The following is a 22,408-nucleotide window of genomic DNA, read 5'->3' as shown; positions in this document are numbered from 1 at the left end:
GAAAGGAGAGAAAATTATTTTTCAGTTGCCCATAGATTTCCTGGCAAATCTCCTTAAGGAAGCTCGTGGTCTTCCTTGAACTGGTCTAAAAGGTAAAATAATCTTCCCAGGCATTGCTCAACATAGAAGGAAACACAGAAAATTCTCAGACTGGTGAGGAGCAAAATTCCTGGGAGTGTGTATGTGCTATAAATTTTGGGCTATTGCTTATCATAAAAACAAAACCAAACCAAGCAATAAAAATCCTTTCAAATAAAAATATTGTAAAGTACTAGTACTTTGCCTGGGGCTGGAAATTATGGTCATGCAGAATATTGGAAATCACTCAAGTCCTTCACAATTTTCAAATGAAGGTTGTTTTCTGTGTTTTCTGCCTTTCAGTTTTGAGAGAGCCCTACATTTGAGCATCTTTCCAAGATGTGGTGCAGTAGGGCTGTTTGGGAAATCTCAGAGCACTTTGTGGAAAAGTGAAGCCTCTTCTACCCTTCTCAGCGTGGTCCCGGTGCTTCTAGATCCCCAAAACCAGAGTCCTGAGGTGAGCGGGGTGAAAGATGTCATCCTTATTTACAATTAAAAAAAAGATACTTGCACAGGGGTTCCTTGCAAGTTGCTTACAGCTGTTTTTCCTGAATTCCTGGCTGTCATTTGAAGTCCACCCCAAAAAGACTTTACAGTCTTTGTGCAAGACTACAAAACAAGAGGACACAAGCAAGCATTCCAGGATGAGTACTGATGGACAATTACAATATTGTCTGCTGCCAGCTGAGAATGTGAACTTAGGAGAATGAGTGCTGAAGGACCTCAGTGGGACATCTGTTCCTCCTCTTCTTCATAATTCGCCTTTCACACCAGTTCCAGGGAGGCAGCCTGCTGGCCCCAGATGGTCTGCTGAGCCACTCACATCTGGCTCTTCTTAAGGGAGTTACTCTTAATGAGCTGAGCACCTGGGAAATTAGAAGTGAATACCTGGAGTGATATCATCATTTCTTCATCCACTGATATAGGAAATATGAGAGTCTGAAAGTGTGGGGCTCTGCAGTTCTGAGAGACTGGAGGAGCTAACAAGCATTTGTGTTCTTCAGTGCCATGGCATGAATGGCCAAGTCATTTACTTTGATCACATCAGGGCTCTGCTCCTGCAGATTCAGCAGCAGTGAGACCATGCTAGTAAGGGCTTTCTCTTCTATTAGAAATTTATCTTTCACATTCACAGCTCTGAGCAAATCTCTAAATATTTTAAATGCAGTGCAGCATTTTTTGTGCCACTCCTGTGAAATACACCACAGGGAAGGGCTTCATCAATTTTACAGAGTGGTCACAGCACAGGCAAATCACTGACAGAAGGAGAACGGTTTTCAATTTGCCAAAATGTAGACTTTAATAAGTATTTCCACATGCTTTGAAAAGGCATGGTCTTGTAAGCACTGCAGCCAGAGTGAGGAACTGGAGTCTATTTCAGTCATGTGTAGAATGCAAACAACTTCAAATCCAAATACAATCAAATAAAAGCAGTACTCTGGTACTCTTATCTAAAGGGTTCTTCACTTCCATTCTCTTGAGGTTCGGCTGCATATACTATGGGGGTATTTGCAGCTCCCAGGGTGACCTTGGTTGGGCAACTCATTAAACATCTGTGTCTCAGTTTTCCCATCACTACAAATGGTGATGACAGCATTTACCTACTGCACTGGGGCTCTCTGAGGCTTAATTAGACAACATTTCCAAAACATTTTGAAAATGCTGTGAGATCTTCTGTTGCTGAATGTTACCAAATTAAGGCATGGGTGATATCTCCGGCATGAACAGTGTGATGAAAGAAGATGTTCTACTTTTGACTTAGATATCAGTATGTCATGTTGCACCAGGCACATCTGTGAAAGGTACCAGGTTTGCATATGATGCTATATAGTTATGTAACCTGTGATCCTATGTAGTAATGCCATCCTCAGTGTATTATGGATTACGCACTTAAGGCTTGCTATTACTTTTGTGCTGATTTCATGCTACTGTAATTCCATCAATTTCAGCTACACTTCATTTATAGCAAAAAGAGTAGAGGCTGTATAAACTCTGTATACAGTTTGCATTCAGCCTTATAGGATTCATTTTTGTCTTTATGGGAGCAAGTCTTTTCTGTTTTCATTTATTCTGCTCAGGGTTAGGTGTGTTTGGTTGTTACTCTTACTATGGTGGATGGCAATTGCTGTTATTAGTATTTGTTGCTGGGGTATCTGGCAGAAATGCAAACGGAAAAGCCAGGCTCTGGAAGGATGAAATGAATGAATTAGTTGTTCTAAAACATGCTTTCAGTTTGCCCTAGAATCAGACTTTGCTTCTGTTTTTGTTCTGCTTGCACAGACATACACACACTTTGACTAGTCCCTTAAAGCTTTAACAACACTTACCAAACCCACCACTCTGCTTTGTGCTTTGCATCAGCTGAGAAGGGTTGAAACTCTGGCCCCAAAAGCCATTGAAAACACTTTTTCACTTGGATTATTAAAACTATCAAGGATCTCTGTAAATATAGCTTGGAGCTCTTTCTTCTGCAAAACCAGACATGTTAAAAGGGCTGAAATAACTACCATTTGCTGTAAACTGGATGGAGAGGAAAATGATTAGAAAGTGCCAGTCTAATGGTGCATGCACTCAGCCATCTGCTACAGGGACAGTGAGCTTTGGAGGTGGGAAAGGAAGGTTATTTTCCATTTTCCTTCACATTTGTGGCTTGCCATAGTGCCAGTGCACAATGTTCTGATCCTGCTGTAGCCTTTCTTATTCTGCCTTTTCTGAGCGAAATGTGGTTTTTTTGTGTGACGAGAACCGACTTTCTGGTTCTGGTACATTCTCTGAATTCATTGATCATCTTAAAGGATTCAGGGAAGTGAATGAACAACTTCCCACATACCTTCTGCAGGTGAAGAGCAGCATTTCCAACTCTGAGAAGACCAGCTCAGCTAATAGTAGGATTTGGGTCAACTTGCCATTTCTTCAAGTGTCCCAGGATGTTCTCATCTTTTAATGCTTTGTAAGTGGATTCAGTGCAGAATAGCTAAAATGAAATGAAGTGCCTCGCAAACTAATGGGAGAGATTTCCTAAAGTTTGCCATTCTGGAACTTCTCAGTTGTCTTCTAAGTAAGTAAAACAGCACTTGTAAAGTCCACTTTGCTCTGGTTATGAACACTATCCTTGCTCAGTGCCTTAACCTTTGAAATGCTAAGGGTCTTCTATTTGCAGCCCTGTAGTCTGCCTTTTACATGCAATCTGTAACCTTTTACGTAAGATGCTGTGGCAATCTTTTCCACTGTAGTTCTCACGTTTTTGTTGTTGCTGTGCTGTTGTTCTCACCATCTTACACCTGCAAACCCCAATATTATTGTTATGTCAGGTTTCTCATGTGAAACAATTGCCACCTGCATGGGAATTGGATCTTTGTTACCCACTTTTTCCTAGTCCTTGTTTTGAAGCTTTTAGTTTACATCAGAGGAAAACCAGGACTCAGTGAATAACGAAGTAGGTAATAATAATTGAAATAGCCAATAAGTATTACTCAATGATGTGCATGCACAAAGATTGACAACAGATGACTGGACAGCACCTGCAGCTGATCAAAATGTGCTCCAGTCAGTGCTAATAGTGGGAACAGTCACGAGAGGTCCAGATGAAAAGTACTCAGGATTATGGGAAAAGCCTGGTGAAAAATCATCATAAACATTTTTTGTGCCTGATGGTAACCTTGAAGGCAGTGTATGTGACTAGCCAAAGACCCCACAAATAAAACTTTGTGCATTTAAGGCTATGTCAACATCCTTTGTGTGACACCACACCAAATGCATGCTAAGGAGAGATTCATGCCCAGGACAGTTTTGCTATTGATGTGAGCCATTCTTTTGTTGAGAAAGACTGGCAGCATTAAGCCCCAGATATCCCTAATTCTTCAAAACAGGAAGGAGGCTCAGCCCAGCAACCAAGGTCATCGCAGTCAGCTTCAGCACTCACTGGTGCAAGAGGGGAACCACCTTGGTAAAAATGGAAAAATCGAGCCTGCGGTAGTGCTTGACAGTGATCTGTAGGATAAATACAATTGCTCTTACTGTTAGAGAAGAAGGAATAATCCAAGGGAGGCTGCATTATACAGCTAGTAAGTTACGTAGTCCAACCAGATTAATTCAGAACGTTTTTCCCTTACCTAGCTAGAAGAACACCTCCCAGGTAAGCCTCTGATATTGATAAACATTTCAACAAATTTGATACATTTAATCAAGGAGGATTTATCCTTTTTAATGGTAGCTTTCAGAGTGTCAGGTGCACAGCTGGATTCAGAACAAAAGGTGGACTAATCAGTAATCAGCTGGCCGGCCTGCAAGGCAGCCCAAGGCATACAGTAAAATAATGAAAGTTCCACTGTCATTTCAAAACGGGCACTCTGCCCTAGTAAATTTAATAAGGATTGGGTTCTACTTTTTCTATCAATGTTTGGTAATGTACTAGACAGAATGGAATGGTGGGGTTTGTGTTGATTAGATCTATCCAAAAGCTTACAAGTCTACTTCATGACGAAGGGCTGGCTGGCTTTGAAATAGAAAAGTATATACACCCAAATGTCCACAGCTATTGAGACAAGAGGGGTAAGTGATTTTGGCACTATGTATCCTCGCACCGTACCCTGCCTACATGTGACTAATAGAATCAGCATAGGTGCTGTTTCTATTTCCATGTTGGCACATTTATTATTTTTTTTCTGCTAATACCCAACATGTACAGTTGGGTTATTAGTCCTGTTTATCTAATGGTATAAATAAAGTGCCTTGCAATATCCCAGTATAGAATGTGTCTGGAGTCCATTTGTGGCTTCACCGAAATTTCAGTTTATTTCAGATTTGATCCCCCTTGAACCATCATGCTATGACTAGGAAAGCCATTCATTTCTCCCATTTCTTTTCTGCTTCATAGCAGACATGTTGATGATTAGCTGCCCTGAATTTAAGTAAAGAAAAAGGATGAGTGTCACTTTTGGAGTTACTCCCCTTGTGTTTTCTTCACTTTAAATGTCTCTTCTTCCCCCTGAATAAAAAGCAAGCAGGCAAGCCAGCAAGACACCCAGATGCCAGCTGAGTATCTCTGGGGTTTTTGTTCTTCTCATCTTCTGGTAAGCACAATTGAAAACAACGTTCACTACAAGTCTCAGTGAAGCAAGCCTATCTACTTGGATTAGCCCAAGCCTGATCTGCCATGCTAATTACATTTGTCTTTTCATTTCACTGCCATTATTGCAGCATCTTATGCCTTTTACATATTTTTGTTTATAAAATATTGAATTTTAGTACACGGATTCTGCTCCGAGAAAAACAGGCAGATAAGACAGCAGAATACAAGCTCTGAAAGTAGAATAAATGGGAGACAGGCAACAGTAGGGATGTTGTTTCCAAGTATACAGATATGTTGGTTCTTTGTTTGCATTTGGTGAAGAAATAGAAAACTAGCCATTTCTCATCCTACCTCTCAAGCAACCTTCTGCTGATAGGTTTTCTTTTGCATTCATCAGTGTTATTTAGAGCAAATATTTTTACTCAACCCAGGGCATTATTATTGCAGATGACTCCACTCACCTTCATGAAAATACTTCCAGAGGATTCTCCTATCTGAAAATTTTGTAAACCAGCTGTTTGAAAAGCATCCCTTGTGAACTTCCTCACTCAGCTTATTTTTGGAGTTGATCTCAGACTATCGTTTATGAACAGTCTCCCTCTGTAGCTTGCAAAACTAGGATTATCCATTACATTAACATTTAATTACCCCACAAAACGGGGTGCTTTGAATTTGTCCTCTGGGCCATACACAACACCTGGGAGACTCACTAAGTAATGGGTCTGAATGACCAGGAAGATTAATACAGGAACATAGAAAGCACCCATAGCCACTTTGCATTCCTTATTATGGAATATTATAAACAGGACTTTTGCTGCCTGGAAAAAAAAAAAAGAGGGACATAAATTTAACTTGAAAATAATCCGTAATCTTTCTGTCTTTGCAATAAATACACTTTCTTATTCTCCCAAGCTACAGCAAATGATACGTATAGTCACTCAAGCTGACAGTTAGCAGAGGGAAGCTGTCACCAGTAATCACAGTTGCCACTGGCTGGATAGGAATGGTACAGCCATTACCCTCCACTGCTATAACTGTGTGAAGATGGATGGCTTGAGGTTTTCTTGATCAAATTTCAGGCTTTAAGATAACTATGGTGATTGATTTTAAATTTTTTTTTCTATAGAAAGGAAATCACGCACCCATTAGAAACATTTTTTTTCCTGAAGAAGACAACACCACAAGTCCAAAAAGAAATTATTTTTTTGCCAATCTGTAAATTAGTAGCCTAAGTAAAGATAAAAGCCAAGCAGCAAAAGATGAAGAAGCTGTGGTAGACCTGACAAGAAAAACAAAGACTACCCTGAACCATATATGTCTGCAATCTCAGGCACAGGGAGCTGTGTTTGCCATAGCAGCATGATCCTTTCCTCTGTGTTCTTGGCACATTGATTTTTTTTTAGCTAACAGTCCTAAATGCCTCTATTTTTTAAGGTAAATAGAAGCCTGGAACAGAAGAATTACTAGATCTTAAAAGAAAAGGTCAGACAACGTGATCGTTCCTGCTTGATTTTTTTCTTTAAAATCTTGTCTAAATTCAGTAATAATGAAAAAAAAAAGGTAGGCCAAACAAGTATCAATCTGCACACAGTCTGCAACCACCCTGGGCTCAGGCCTTGGGCCAGTGTCTCTAATTGATTCCTGTTTTTCGTCTGCTAGGAGACAAAGGACAAGGAGGAGATTTTACGCAACCTCTGTTACTTGGGTGTACAAATGCAAGCAGATATTCTTTCCAAGTTTCTCTATTTAAGGGTCTCTTTGTCTTAAACTGTTTATGTTACTAGAAGCCAACATCAAAAACCCAAGAAAGGCTTTCTTGCAGAGATTTCACATTTCCAGCTTACTGGAAATGGTGGAACTCCCCATCCCAAACCCTCTTGAGAGACCCTCATGATCTCTCTCCTGCTCTCTCCTGCTCTCTCCCTTTCCTCATAGCTCTGAAGTGATATTCCCTCCTAGTTTGATTTACGGTGGTCATACATAATCCACAGATAACCCCTCAGGCACGTACCAAAAACCTTTGGTTATGAAATGAGACAGCACTATGTCCTGAGCCTGCCTGCATGTTATTACAGCAACAGATAGGAGAGAGGCCTGATCCTCAAAGCTGTGACTTAATTCACAGCTTTCAAACTTGTTGAAGCAAGATCTTTTTTTTTTTAACACTTCAAGGGGCTCTGCAAGAAATTGGAGGCTGACATTTCTTTTGGCTCTGCCAGTTGAGTTGAATGGCTGTAAATTGAAGAAAACATGCTGATCGTACCAGATGTTACCAAACCTCTTCCCTATCCTGCTGAAGAAGTGAGGCCGAGAGCAGTTATGTGAAAGCACGGAGCGACCGGACTTTCAGCTATCTACCTCTTCCCATTTTTGCCCCACAAAAAAAGCCTTGAGCCAGAAACACTGCAAAGTTAGCAGGATTACCTTGACCTCCTGTGCACGTTTGCTCCCTTTTGCTCTGTTTTTACAGGCAACGTATGTGCATGCTGCCTTGCACATAATCCGGTCTCTGGCATACTCTCCATTGCATGACAAACCACAGTTCTCCTATCTGGTCAGTCTGGAGATGTAGAGTCTGGCTTAAGACCAGCAAATCCATTCACATTCTTATTTTGGGAATATAACCACTTACCTATCACAGGGGAGGGAATGTCTCAGAAGGGCTGAGAGCATCTCCCCTGAGTGCTTTCCAGCTAGTAAGCACACAGCTTCTCTAGCTGCCTGCTTGGCAATGACTTTCTGTGTAGCCTGAAGGTGGAAATAAATGATATCTATGAACTCTGTCACTGGGAAGAAAATAAAACTAATTTAGTTTATGTTTCTCCTGTAGTTTCATTCCTCTTCCTGGTTGTCTGAACGAAGTGAAGGTCAGCGTCTGAGTGGGATCGATTCACAGCTCAGCAAGAAAGTCCTGTGCCAAAGAGCTAACAACGCAGCTTTGGAAGTGAGAAAAGCTAAAGGCTTTGCTCTTCAAGGTGGTACATGCATCTGCTGCAATGCTTAACAATTTCAACAGAAGCTGAGGGAGCTGAGGATTTTGCAGAATGAGATCATGATACAAACATGAATGGGTGGACATGAGATGGTTTAGTAATCCAGGTATTTTCCTGCTGTAATCACTGGGCTTCTGATTATTCTTGATCTCTTCTGACAATGTATATAATAAAAGGTGTTTCAGATTACGGTCCAACAGGGGCACTAATTCATACCTGAAATGCCGGTATGTGAAAACCTGAAATGAGGCATTTTCAGAAGCACCTCCTCCCTGTATTCTGCTACTTTCTAAGACTGAAAATGTGAAAATGTTATGAATATGGGTTTTCTTTTTTTTTTTTTTTTGTACTTCTGCCTTTGTCGATCAGCATCTAAAAAATAGAAAGCTGTGGGAAATAAATGAAAACCAACAAAAGATAAATAAAATTCAGTTAGGCCCTAAAAAGACTTCGTTTAGATGTGGGCAATCAGTTTGTTGATGCCAGCTTTTGACTGAGATGACAATGTTGTTTTCTGGTTTTCAGACTGTTTATGGTTGTACAAACAGATCAGAAATCCTCCTAGCAGCCCTGGGGAGGAACTGCTAATTGACTCCATTCATTGGAAGAGTGGGAGGACTGCAGCCTCCTTGCAAATGCATGCCATTGCCCTGCTCCTTAGCAGGCTGCAGCTTTATTAAGGAGACTGGAGATGAGGACAAGTAGTGCATTTTCTCCGAAGCTTTGCCTCTGCCTGATGTGGCACTGCTGAGGCTGGGGACACACATCTTGTTTCAACAAGGTTACTCGATAGATTGTCATTCCCAGAGGGTGGAGAGCTCCTTGTCAACACCCTCCTGCCAGGTGGAGGGTCTTTGGATCCTCCTCAGATCTGCCTGCTGCACTCCTCACATAGTCAGTTGGTCTCTAATTCATCCCAGACATGATAAGCCAGACAGTTTAAGGAAATTAACTGCTAGGTCTTTGCTAGCCCATCTCATATTTTCACAGGGAGCATATTGGCTCAGCTGGGTACCTGATGAGCACGTTGTCCTCCATCAAAGAGTAACGACAAAGCAACTGAGTACGAGCAAGGGAGGGTGAGCTCTTCACTAGGCACAGCTGGGACCCGCTGAGGATGTATCCACAGTCAAATTCAGACACCTCTGGTGGTACAGGGAAAATATTTCTAGTGTTCCAGAATGAAGAGTTCTGTCCCTGGGTCGGGAAAAAAACTAACCCACAAAAATTATTTGGAAATAGTGGAGAAAGAAGTCCCAGAAATGAGGAACTCTGTCTGCTCCAAAATTTTACTGTATCCTTCATATTTCTCCTCAGCTCCTTCAGGATTGAAGTCAGCATTGCTGAAGCTGCTTGGGCATGAACTCTGGCTGTCTCTCTTAGGCCAGCCACAGCTACAGGGATCCAGCTTATAGCTCTGGGTAGTGGGGTAGATTTTTCAGGGGTCTGAAACAGATAGGAAAAAACCTGTTTGTGACATTAATGCACTGAAAAGATAAGGAAGGTGACACAGCAGTATAGCCAAAGTTTCAGTTTGGAAGCTCTGAGGCTGGGTTAATAACTTTTCACAGCAGGTTTCCAAATCTTTCTTATCACAGTTTATAAAGTAAGTTGAACCATATGACATGTGCAAAAGGAATACAAAGGACATGTAGGATGAGTTTGAGTGGGAGAATAAACTTACAAGACCTGGTCAAGGCTAGCAAACACCTGCAAGTATAACTATAAGGAGGCAAAGCCAGACCACCAAGGAAACTACGTACATCAAGAGGCAGAGAGAGGTGAGCTTATGTCAAGGAACAAGTTTCAGGTACACTGGGAGTAAACCCACAGCATACAGCGAGAAGGCCGAGAGCATAAACATGCCAAGCAAAGCCAGTGTCCAACAAAGAACTACAATGGGAGAAGCAAAAAGTTGTGATTTGCACAGCTGAGGAGAGTCCATTGTACAAGTGTGACAGAGAGAAATGGTAGCTTATTCTGAAAATGGAGGCAACATTGCCTACCTTTAGGCAGCAGTTTGCTGGGTTTCAGGATCTCATTCATGATACTTCTAGATGAAGATCTTCCTCTGCTTAATTGTGTTGCATTGCACGTGTCCCCGTGACCAGCATGAGAAAATTCCAGATACCTGCATGGATGCTGTGGATACTCAGCACCTCTGGAGAAGCAGGAGGACAGGAAATGCCAAGCCAGGTCAGATCTGCAATCCACCTAACTCACTGTGGTAGCTTTCTCTATTTTCAGCGCTGCATGCTTCAAAAGGAGACTTGAGATGTGGGGAGCTGACAGACAGCAGGTAATCTCTCCTTCACAATATTGTTATGAAGGATGACATTGTTGCCCTTCCCTTACTGGCAGTAAGAGATTCCAAAATATCATTTCAATGAAATATGAGGTGATTTGTGACACACACATTTTAAATGCTGGCATGAATCTCTGGTGTCTCCCAATGGGGACAATAATCATCAGTGACCTTTCAGGTGAATTGTAATACTGCCTAAGCAACGTGGATAAGCAGTACACCAAAATGTTGCGATTTGCCAGTTAACATCTTGTCCTGGTTTCAGCTGGGGTAGAGGTAATTTTCTTCCTAGTAGCTGGTATAGTGCTGTGTTTTGGATTTAGTATGAGAATAATATTGATAACACACTGATGTTTTAGTTGTTGCTAAGTAGTGTTTGCACTAGTCAAGGACTTTTCAGCTTCCCATGCTCTGCCCGGTGCACAAGAAGCTGGGAGGGGGCACAGCCAGGACAGCTGACCCAGACTGGCCAAAGGGCTGTTCCATACCATATGACGTCATGCTCAGCATATAAACTAGGGGAGTTGCCCAGGGGGCAGTGATTGCTGCTCGGGGACGGGCTGGGCATCGGTTGGCAGATGGTGAGCAATTGTATAGTGTATCACTTGCTTTGTATATTATTATATTATTATTCTATTATTATTATTACTACTATTACTACTATTTCATTTTACTTCAGTTATTAAACTGTTCTTATCTTTTTCCATGCAGGAATATAAGTTGGTGTCTCTGGCCCTGGGCCTGCAGACACCAAGCTCAGGATAGTGAAAGTATCCCAGCACAGGGCTGAGTCCTGGATAAGAGCCAAATTTGATTTTATTTTTGTTTGCACTGGGGCTACTGAAAGCATCGTTATTTAGCAGTAGAGGATTGAGCAGAGCCTTGGGATGAGTGGAAGAATCTGAGTGGTCTGAGGCATGGTTAAGTGTTGATGTAAGTATTTTGCCCTCCCTTTCCCTTACCTGCCTTTGGTAGTTGTCCTTTCAAAGAGCAGAGAAGCCAAAAGAAAAATCTAACAAGAAGGCAAAACTAGGATGCTTAACTCTGAAGGGCTGCGCTGCCATCCTCTGAGTGAGATGAACGGCAGCCAGCTACAGAGGTGAGCATCTGAAAACATATCGTGTAAACTCAAAGAGCTAAATCTAAGAACTGGGAACTTAATAATTTACAAAGAGATCTCGTGAATAATTTAAAGGTTGCAAGAGAGCCATTCCCTGGCCTGAAATTAGTTAGTCTAGTTGCCTTCTTGTACTCGTCAGACTGGCAGCTCTTCCAGGGAGGGGGGTTGGCTGTTAGCTGTGCTTGTTCAGCACGCAGTGGAGCACAAATGTTGGGAGGAAATAATAACAATAAATCAATGGTGCCAGCAGCTAACAAATAGCAACCCCTAAACAGAAAGAGAGGGCACTTCCTGCTGGTTCAGGGGAGTGTAAGCCTGTTTGAAGGGAAACATCAAGGCTAGACAAGATTTCTCCACTCATTACGTGGCCAAATATGGGGCAGTTTTCAGAAAGTACAAATATCACATCACTCCCAACGAGATTATTTCCCTGATAATACCAAGCCCTCTTCCAAGGCATGGGGAACGACACACCCTCAGTGCCACAACCATATGGATTCCTTAAAGTAAGAAGTTGGAGGTGGTGTCATCCTTTCTGTCCGCCTGGCTCTTGAGACAGATGGGTGTGAAGGCCAACGTGTGTGTGGCATGATGGTGTGTCAACAGAAGTAAATACTGGATATCCAAAAGGACAGCCCAAAAAGTTTGAGTCTGGCAAAGTTTTAAGCAATCAAATAGTGGAGGGAAAAAAAAACTTATCAGGAAGCCTTAACTCAAGGTTTTGCTACCAGCATTGCCTGTAGTCCCATTTCTCTTTCCTCAGAACATCAGAGGCCATTTTTCTCAAAAACGAGCATGCCTTTTTTCTTACAGATACAGGAGCACAGCAGCCATCAGTCCCAGCCCTCTTCCTTCCTTTTCCCCTGATCCCAGCAGTTAGAGCATCACAAAATACAAGTCTTTGCCTTTCTCGAGAGGTTTATCTACTTCTAAGTCAGCAGTGAAAAGGTATCCCAGCATCAGAAAAGCAAGCCTTCTTTTGTATAAAATGTCATCTTTTGAATCAAAAGTAAACCCAAAGTTTAAACAGTTGTGTTTGGTAAAGAAGCACAAGTACGCTGTTTGGAAATATGCTTGGTGTGACCTGACTTCACTAGTTGCACTTTGCCTGAGTTTCACAGTTTTCTGCAAGGCTGTCAAATCTTTGTGTGTGAGCCCATCCGGTTGCCTGTTTTCCCTATTAATTATTTCTGGACACCTTTGACAGCTTCAGTCGCTTCGCCAAAGGATAGACTTCCCAAAGGTCATTGCATTTCTTTGAACTTCGTGAGGGTGGGTGCTGGTGAGATAGGTCCTGTTGAGGCCCTGACAGTGTGACATTGACCTTTACTGACACCATAAAAATTCAACAGGAGAGCTGAACTATAAATGTCCCAATTCTGACAATAGTTTCACTGGTGCCTGCAGCTTCTTAGGGACCAAAGTCAGTCAGCTACAATATTCAGGTCTGACAGTAATCAGACTTTATTAACATCTCACAGAACCAGTTGTTCCTTCCTAATGTCTACTGAAATTGGAACCTGAAATATTTTCCAGTTGCTGTCCTGAATATTTATGTGTTGCTGCTGCCCTTGTGTGAGTTCAAATACTCTCTGTAAAAAATAGCTGCCCTAATACGTAGATAAAAAGACATCTTTATCACATATCTAAAAACATAACATGATTTTGGTATTGTTTGTTATATAAATGTCACACAAAGTCAATATTATTATGGGATAGATGAATAATATGTGTAGGACTTGTTCATCAGCTGTTGGCAGATAAAAATCGGAGTGGGTGGACATGAAATAGCACCTTCAGATGTTGCCTGCTTGATAATATTGGGATTGTAATTGCACCTCCAGAAATCAGCTCTAAAAATAGAGTGAGACAAAAGAAAATGAGATGTGAATAAGAATTTATAATAGTGTTTTGTATAATGTCTCCCTCATTAGCATCCATCTGGACAGAACTGATTAAGTCTCTCAGCACACGTCACTAGGCAGGGGAGACAAAGATGAAAGGATATTCAACAGCAGACAACCAAGAAGTTGTACCATCAGTAGAACAAACGCATAAACACTGACAACCTGCAGGCTGCACTACATTTCCCCTACTTTACTTCTAACCGGTGCTGTGACGTATGTGATTCAAAAGTATGCTGTTTTCGATCCGGACTTACCTTGCCTGCAATTCCCCTTGCTGCGTAATGAACACACTCAGAGGGCAATGCACAATCTCATCAAAGGCTCGATCCAGACAGAAGGGCCAAAGTAGACAGAGGCCCTTTTAAAAGACCAGGGGGAAATGCATTCTGTACAGACAATTAATTAGAAAAAGTGGATGTAGTATTCAGGATGCTGTACCGAGCTAAAAACCAAAACAGCACAGGATAGATTTTCAGGTAACAGGCAATTCATTATCAAACAAACGTATTTATGTAGAAAAGATTTACTGTCCATAATAATCTTTTTGGATTAATGGTTTTAATTAGAAGAAAAATAGCAAATTCAAACTTGAATCATTCTACAAAGATATCCCACACTCTTTGTTAATGCAGGTGTTATTAACTTTGAAAGGAAGTCAGGCATGGAAATACTTTTTTTTTTGCAAGATCTTTCCTAAAATATCAAATTAAAAATCAAGCCATTATAAACAAAAACTCAGGCAGATTATGCATTCTGAGTTATACAGGCTTAGTTTGAAATCAGATAGATTATTTGTCAGGCTTTTAGTAGGAAGCATCAGGAGAGTCACTGTAAAACTATCTAAATCAGAGATGGTTTCTACATTTTTAGCTTTACTTCTAAAAAAGCAAGGTCTATGTAAATTGTCTGTGGCTGAACCCAACCCAGTATGAAGCCTGGAAGTCTCAAAAATAGTAAAGTTCCTGACTTTTCTCTAAAAGAAAGCTTTAATGTAATTTCTCATCTTACTGGATACCTGAGGCGCTACATGGGAGAGATGTCTGTTAAGACCCCGAAGAGAGAGAACAGCTTTGTTTAGAGCTTACGCTTTCTTGGAGGCTACAAAGTGCACATGAAGAGAAACCCTGCCTATGAGCAGGCATCCATCTGTGACCTGTGGAGAGTATCTGCAAAGCCACACAGGGAAAAGTCATTCTGAAGATCAATGGTAAGGCTACTGAGTGCTTGGGGATTGCTGAGCAAGGGGAGGATGGCGCCGGAGCCCTTTCCCGTTTCCCTTTCGGGATGGAGAGCACGTTACCGAGAACGGCTGATTTCCAGGGCTTCTGCTGCTGGTGGGTGAGCTGACCCAGAAGGTTTTGGAGTCCCTCTCTGCCTCATGAGCAACTGCTGTGAGGGGTTTTATTAGCTTGGGCAGCATAGCAGAGTTTGGTTGCAAGTAGCTGATCCTGTTTTGGGAACTCTGAGATGGTTTATCCTGGAGGGTGGTGTAATTATACAGACTTGACAAGAGTATCAAGCTGATCCCAGCTTTTGGTGGCATCACGAGCTAGCACATGCCAAACTCATGTCAAAGTTCGGCAAATCCTGGTTGTGTAGTTTTGAACTACAACATTTTGCAGCTCCAGCACTGTGCATTTCAGTTTGCAATGTCGAAGTAGGATGTATTAGGCAATGGAGAGATCAAGGTTCCCTGGTGTTATTGGGAGCTTTGGATACTGTCCAGGATGTTGAAAGGATCAAATGCCTTGTGGATTTTAATGAACTGGAAAAGGAAACTAAGCAGATGATCACACAGGACAGACAAACAAAATAGAAAAAAGGCTGCTGTCCCAGAACTGTAAAATAAGCAGTTCTCCTTCTCCTGGCTGACCCTAGGCATCTCCTCTATGCTATTCCGTTCCTTAGCAGCCTTGACAGCTTTCCTCATTGGAGTGAGGCTGGCTCGCTCCCAGCTCTTCTCACACAGGCTGTGGACTCTGCTAAAACCCACTTTTTTTCTGAACATTTGTATCTTGATTTCCCATGGAAACAAGCCTGGGATGATCCCTTCTTCAGCCTGTGGGTCTCTCTCCTCACTCTTAATAACTCTTGAACCCAGTAGCTGTTTCCAGCCGGTTTGACAGAGGGGCAGAGGTCTCAAAAGTAATTATGTTTTTACCAGTTTTATAAAAACAGGCAGTTGGGTAGATGAGAAATGGGAGTATGAACAGTTGCAAACTCACCCCTGGCTTATGTCTGATCCCTCTGGCTTACTGGCATCGCTGAACGTGCCAGCCCAAGGATCACTGCCAATATATTCTGTGGGAAGACATTGCATGTATTTGTGGTGTTAATGGAAAGTTGTGTAATTTGGCAAACAAAAATAATATCAGAGAACACAAATGGCAAGAAATGGAGGCTTTGTTACATCTGATGCTCGTGGAATTACTTACTCTGCATGAGTGAAAGACCACTTTGCAGCCAACATTAGAAAATATCTATCTATTCATCAGTTCATCTCTAGTCTGTGAAGCTGTTAGTCAAATTGTAGGCCAAGGGAAAGCTTTCTTAGCAGAAGTACAATACCAGGAACATGATCTGATCAGTGCTGAAATGCTAGGCAGGCCAAAATTGCAGTGAGGTGTAAAATAAGGGGCCTTAGCATTGCTAACAGTAGATTGAACAACAACGGGGAACAACTGGTATGTCCTGAATTGGGAAATGTCACTATTCCATTGCTCCTACATCTGCTGTATATAATTATAAGGACTGATGCTCTAATGATGTATTTTACAGATGGGTTGTTTATGACACCATACATCAGGAGAATGAAACCCTTTAGATGATCTCACTGTAAATATCTCCCAAGCAGCGGCATTCTGCTGATATTTATTAGAAGATTTGATTGTGCTCAGGATGGGGACTGGACATTTCTGTGAGTAATGAGTGCTCTGAAGCTATCTTTTTCTACAAAGAGACCGAAAATTCTTAGAGAGGCTTCCATAAAGAAGCAGCCCCTCTATTATCCCCCCAGTGAGGTATGTAGGCAAAATCATGTTACTATGTAGTGTGCTATTTATGATTACAATTCGAGAGGAAGGTCCCTTAGCTTCCCTAAATGAGCTCCAAACCCATTTAAATGGTGGTTACTAGCTTGCAAGTTGTTTTTTGCCCACAGTTCTTGTTGAAAATCATGTCTGCTATGAAATACAGGTATCCTTCTGGCTTTCCCCTGTTTGCCTACAAATCTCCAAAGCTGTGAAACCAGGAAAGTTGGAAGAGAAATGCTTTATAGCATTATGAATTTGCTGACATAAATACTTACTAATCAGAGTGATAAATTTCTGTCTGATCCAAGCAGCAAAATAAAATAAAAAGGACATATTTGTGCCAGCATATATCAAAACCCCTTGAGCTGTGCTCCTCTGTCAGACTTCATAAATACTGGATCTGTCATCCCAATTCAGCTGCAGCACTACAGACAAGACAGTAGGAAAGTATTTATTTGATATGATTATGATATAAACTTCATGTCTGATTCTTCTCTCCCTCATAAAGTGGAATATTAGATTAGATGCTACCACGTGTGCATTGTAATCAGCCTTCTTTTCACTGACTTCTTTTTGATCGATGAGAGAACAATTTTGCTTATTTTACTTCAGCCAAGAACCAGCTAATTATATTCATTTCTGAAAATGTGATGTTAGTAAAATTGAGAGAAATGGCTCCGAATAAAATACAGAACTTGGAAAAACAATTATTTCTATTATTAGCAACAAGGCACATTCTCACTGCTGCAATTGTGGGGATACTTGAAATAATCTAGCTTCTTGTCGCCATTGTGGAAGGCAAAGAGAACGTGAAAAGTACTAAATAACTGCACTTGAGACAGATGTACTGCATCTCTACCAGCGCTACAACCTGTATGTCAGCTACTTGACTTAAGGTGGTTTGGGAGGGAGATCCTCAAAGAGAAGAGAGACAGACACTTAAAAGGCCTTTCCCCTCATTCACCTCCTTTTATCTCTTCCCTTGTGTCTGTTTTTATTTCATCTGTCCTTTGGCAGTAGGGCGGCATGCTAATGAGCAAATACCTGGTGTGGCTGAGACTGTCATTGGGGAATAATTAATGCTGGTGCCAAATGCTCCTTCTGTGGTTTATCACAGTGTGTAGTTCTGTGTGAGTTTGTAAGAACTCATATGTATGTGAGGATCAAGAAAAGTGACTAAAAATACCGTTATTTCCGAGACAGTAAATATCTGACATACTCATGTTGCTCCAGTTCAGCCCTTTATCCCTTCCAAAGGGTTGTTATTATGGTAGGGTTCTTATAACTACTTCTTCACATGGTTTTCTACTGAATATAATTTCCTATTTGAAATGGGGTTACACATTAGAGTCGAACATTTTTTTGTTCTGCTCTCTTTCTGTAAGTTTTTTGAATATATCCTTCTGGAGAAAGACAGTGACATTATACTGAAGCAAACAGTCAGAGATATTTAAATTGGCTTCTAGATGAATGTATGCAAATGTCAAGGTGACAGCTTGTTGGTGTTTACAGTTTCATCTTCAAATGTTGAACTATGCATTTAATCTATTTATCATGTGTTCCTGTGACAGCTTTTAATTTATTACCAGCACTGCAAATGGTGCTTTCTTAAATATGTAGGCAATATGTGTCCTGTTGAACAGCAAACTGACGTTAGAGGAACAGTAAGAAAATGGTTGTATGTGTGTAAGAGGTAGATGTTAGAGACCAAAAGACAAGGCCAATGTTTGTTCAGGGGAAAAATATGCTGTGGACATCTTGTTGAATGTGAAAATTGTAGAGAGCAAAGGTGATCTGTGTCACAGTTTTCCTGTAAGTAGGAGTGCCCCCTCTAAAGCTACGGTGTATATTCTACACCATCAAACTACTTTACAAGGTTGTTTCACTGCCACCAAGCAATTAAAAAAAACCTCAGAAAATAAAATCTGAATAATACAAACATTTGTTTTCCTTATTTGTCAAGATGAATATTTGGCTTTATGTATTTTAAATGTGGTTGGTTTAGAAAATTACCCTAATTTTGTTTTCTAGTAAGACCTCCAAACAGAAAAAGTATTTTTCATTTCAGTCTATTGCACTTTTAAAAATACATTTGTTTTCAGCAAAATTTATTTTTGATTTGCTAAAAATAATTTGAAAATGGTTGCTTGAAAAGATGTACTCAGAAGCTCCTTTTTACCATTTTGTATAATGATGTTTCTGATCACACTCTGTACAAAAATATCTATAGTGGAAACAAAGTCCATGTACTATGATGCGTTTGTACCATGAAGAGTATCCAGTGGTGCCATGCACAGTTTGGACAATGTCACAGCTAGAAAAACAGTTTTCCTATAAAGATCCCATTTAATTTAAATGAAAATTACATGTGTCCTAGTACAGTACCATTATTTTATATTATATAAATACAAATTTATTCAAATGGGTTTAAGGGCAAGCATGTGTGACAGCCTCCTACAATTTAATTCCTAAAAATGACTAAGTAAGTACTGAATTACCATACTCTTACTGGCTATAATCTAATGCTCATTAAAGATGTTTTAAAAGAGAAGAAACAACAGCAAGAATTTTTTTTTTTGCTGAAGGATGATTAAAATACATATCACACTGGGCACATCATCTTCTCCACAATAAGCGCAAAATTTTAATTAGTGACTCAATGTCAGTGTCCACAGCCACGGTGCACCCTGATTTGGTCAGTGACATATTGGGTGTTAGGAGCTTGTCATAGTAGTCAAGTCAACCATCAGGTTGACTTGACCAACAGGTTTTGATGTATTTCAAAGTAACCCTGCTGACGGGTATAGAAAAGGGGGAAGATAAATTGAACAGAGTGGTAATAGTCAGAAATGCAGGTGCCGTGGCAGTGGGAAAGGAAAAGAAGGGTGTGTGGGATTTTGAAGATGTAGCATACACAGCAGAGCAGGGCTACGCTGCTTGGCGCTCCTGCCTTCTCTACCAGGGTTCAAACGGAGGAAGAATCTTTATGAGGATGTGAGAAAATCAGTATGTGAGAATTAAACTGAAGCAATTGTGCTTTCTTTCCTGTGTGAGTAAAATGGCCAACGTAATGTCTTACAGTCAAAGCATAGTTTAAATTAATGTGTTAAGAAGAAACATTTGAAGCAGGCTACAAGAGGGTGGGAAGTGTCTCCCTTTTGCGCTTTTGGATGAAAGCTGTGTGGAGGCAGAGTGCATGTACAGACCTCTGCATCAGGAAGGGAGAGCTAGCAAGTGATGCCAATTTGGTGGTTTAGAGGAATGAATTACGGACAGAAGGAGACAGGCGTCTGTAGCTGTGGCAGGGTTTACTGGCATGTCCGGCAGTGCTCATGCTGCAGTGCTGCTCCCCAAACCGTGGCCAGCAGGTGCCTGAGGCTGCCTGCTCCGCACCCTGCCCGCTGGCTCCTGTGCAAGCCTGCTGGTGCCACCTCCTGCCTCTGCCCTGGCTCCCCAGCTGGCTGTGGGATGACTGCTCGGCTGCAGGGCAATGCAGCACAGCCTGGAGCGCTGGCACCCCAAGATTTCACTTTTTAAACTTGTGTGCTTCTGAGCTGTCATTGCAACGCTTGTGCAAAAGGCCACAGGTGGAGAAGCTGGAAACGCAATAGGTGATAGAGAAATGGGAGAATGAGGATGAGGATAAGGAAGAGAAAGTGTTCCTGGGGAAGCTGACCTAGTGGACAAACTCACCCTCAGGAGAGGGCTCACAGCTGACCATCCTGAATGGAGGAAGGGGCTTGCCTCTGGTCAGTCAGCCAGGACCACCTGATCTGGCATCCCAGCACTTGGGCTCTCTGGGCTGATTTCCTCTTGTCACCTCATGACTGTCCTCAAGGCAACACACCTGTGTATTTGCAGGAACTGCGTTTCCTCGGTCCTGAGCTTGGACCAAGCTCCTGGCTCAGCCAGTGACCAGTGCCTGGACCTCCCCGTGGTTGGGTATTGGGGAGGTGCCGTGTTGGGGTCTGTTCTACTTCCCGGCTGGCTTAGCTGCCTCCCTGCCCAGACGACAGATCTGTGCAAATCCCTTGTTCAGGTACCCTACTCTCCCAAACGCTTTTTTGCAGCGATAAGGCAAAATGGTGCATCCCACCCTGTGGTGGAGGATTGCAGAAGGGCAAGTGCAGGTATGAGAGTCAGTTTCACCTACCCCAAAAAACACGCTTCAGTCCATTGTGAAAATCCGGCCACAGTGGGCCTCTCAGATGAGGCATCTTTTCTTCCCATCATGATGCTCTAATCCTTTGCCAGGAAGGCAGAAACTTTTTGAGTTAGGTACCAGCTAATCCTGCTAATAGCAAATTCCTGGCCACTGAAACACCATCTCGCCAGCCAAATAAGAAAAGTAGCAGGACCCTCTAACTCAGTCAGAAAAGAGAGAGCCAGCTTTCCCTCACTCCCTTTTATTTCAACCCCCGCCAGGTGAAAAGAGATAAAGAAGAGCAAAATTAAAATATTTCATTCCTCCCCTGCCCCTCTCCTTTATTAAAATAAATAGAAAAATAAATTCTTGATAACTAAGCAGAGCTCCAAATGGGCTACGGCAAGTCATTATAGTATGTAGATTTGTTTTCTTTATACGCAAAACCAGAATCAAAATCCCATATAAGCTTCTTTTGGCAGTATCTGAAATTGCGCGCCTGATCTTTTTATGGAGCAATCCCTCACTGAAAATGCTCCTGCAATTTAAATGCTGTGTGAAGCATCTACTGTTCATACTCTATGCAAAAATCTAAGGGAGGAAACTGGAATTTATCTTATTGCAGTCATTAATGTGACTGTCTACAGCTAAGCAGAATAGTACATACAGTGTTCCTGGTTATACAGGGGCCTCAAACTGTATTTTTTTATGCTCACATATAAACTGGCCCATAATAGCATATCAATAAACCTCAATTACACTCAGGAAAATACTAAAAGCAAAGCTCAAGCGAAGCTCAATAAAGTCTACAGGCATATTAGAGCTGTGTGGAATAGTGACATCCATCTGGTATTTTTCAGTGACTTCTAGTCAATTACTACATTTCATCGTATGTAATCCTCTTTTATCTTCTGTTCCTGCTGCTACAGTAATTCTCACTCTGCTACATCTGTGTCTTTACTGTGAATTTTTATCACCTATGAGTAAGTGGATCTTTTTCTTTTTTTTTTTTTTTTTCACTAGCAGTTGCGCTGTACCTGCTTGGGGAAAAAAAACAACAACCCAAGAAAAAAAGAAAGATTTAATTGCAAGAGAAGTGAAACACAAAACTAAAGACTGCAACGTAAGGATGTAAAACAAACCTAGTCCGATATGGGCAGACAATAATGAGCACTGCAAAGGTAACTTTCCAATCGGAACATGAATTGTTGAAAACATGGTGTAGGTTGAAGTGTCTGGAGTGACATGTATTTTTAACAACCTCCTATGGTTTGATCATAGTTGTGACACCCCATTAAAAAGAGCATTCTAAAATAAGTCATAATTGTATTTTTCTTGGAGAAGGAAGCTTTGGCTGTCATGTCCTTATGATGAGCATTAAATCCAGAGATACATTCTCTCTGTATGTTGAAAAATACAGGGTTAAAACCTGCAACAGAAGAGTTCATCTTACAGCACTAGTACTCCATGCTAGTCTAATCACATGCTAAAGCCTACAGAGGCTCCCACTGATTTGTGTGCAGATGGAGAGGGTGCGAGGAAAATCCTGCTCATTTCACAGCCCTGTGCAAAGGGCAGGCATCACATAAACTTTTATACTGGGAGAAGCAAAAGGGACTGCTATCTTGGGGTTTCAGGCAGAGAAACGTGGCTTAGTGTAAATGATGAGATTCTATATGGGAATATTGACTGATGCATGGAGCCATCTTCACAGTTACCCCAAACGCAGGGGACACTTCTAGATAGGTAATGAGCTGA

The 22,408-nt window shown here is 41.5% G+C and overlaps 1 long non-coding RNA gene across 1 annotated transcript; it reads left to right on the top strand.

The window, feature by feature from the left end:
- Window positions 1-11,005: 11,005 nt before the first annotated feature.
- Window positions 11,006-21,821, top strand: LOC148055837 (uncharacterized). The gene is made up of 5 exons (XR_015704538.1): window positions 11,006-11,028; window positions 11,159-11,380; window positions 14,495-14,681; window positions 16,253-16,391; window positions 21,674-21,821. It is a non-coding gene; the product is annotated as an uncharacterized LOC148055837 (long non-coding RNA).
- Window positions 21,822-22,408: the final 587 nt, after the last annotated feature.

This window comes from Nipponia nippon, unplaced genomic scaffold (assembly GCF_047370975.1).
Source record: "Nipponia nippon isolate SJK-2023a ecotype South Korea unplaced genomic scaffold, ASM4737097v1 scaffold_2, whole genome shotgun sequence".
Lineage (NCBI taxonomy): Eukaryota > Metazoa > Chordata > Aves > Pelecaniformes > Threskiornithidae > Nipponia > Nipponia nippon.
The sequence above is the reverse complement of the archived record's forward strand: the minus strand, read 5'-3'. Positions and strand labels throughout refer to the sequence as shown.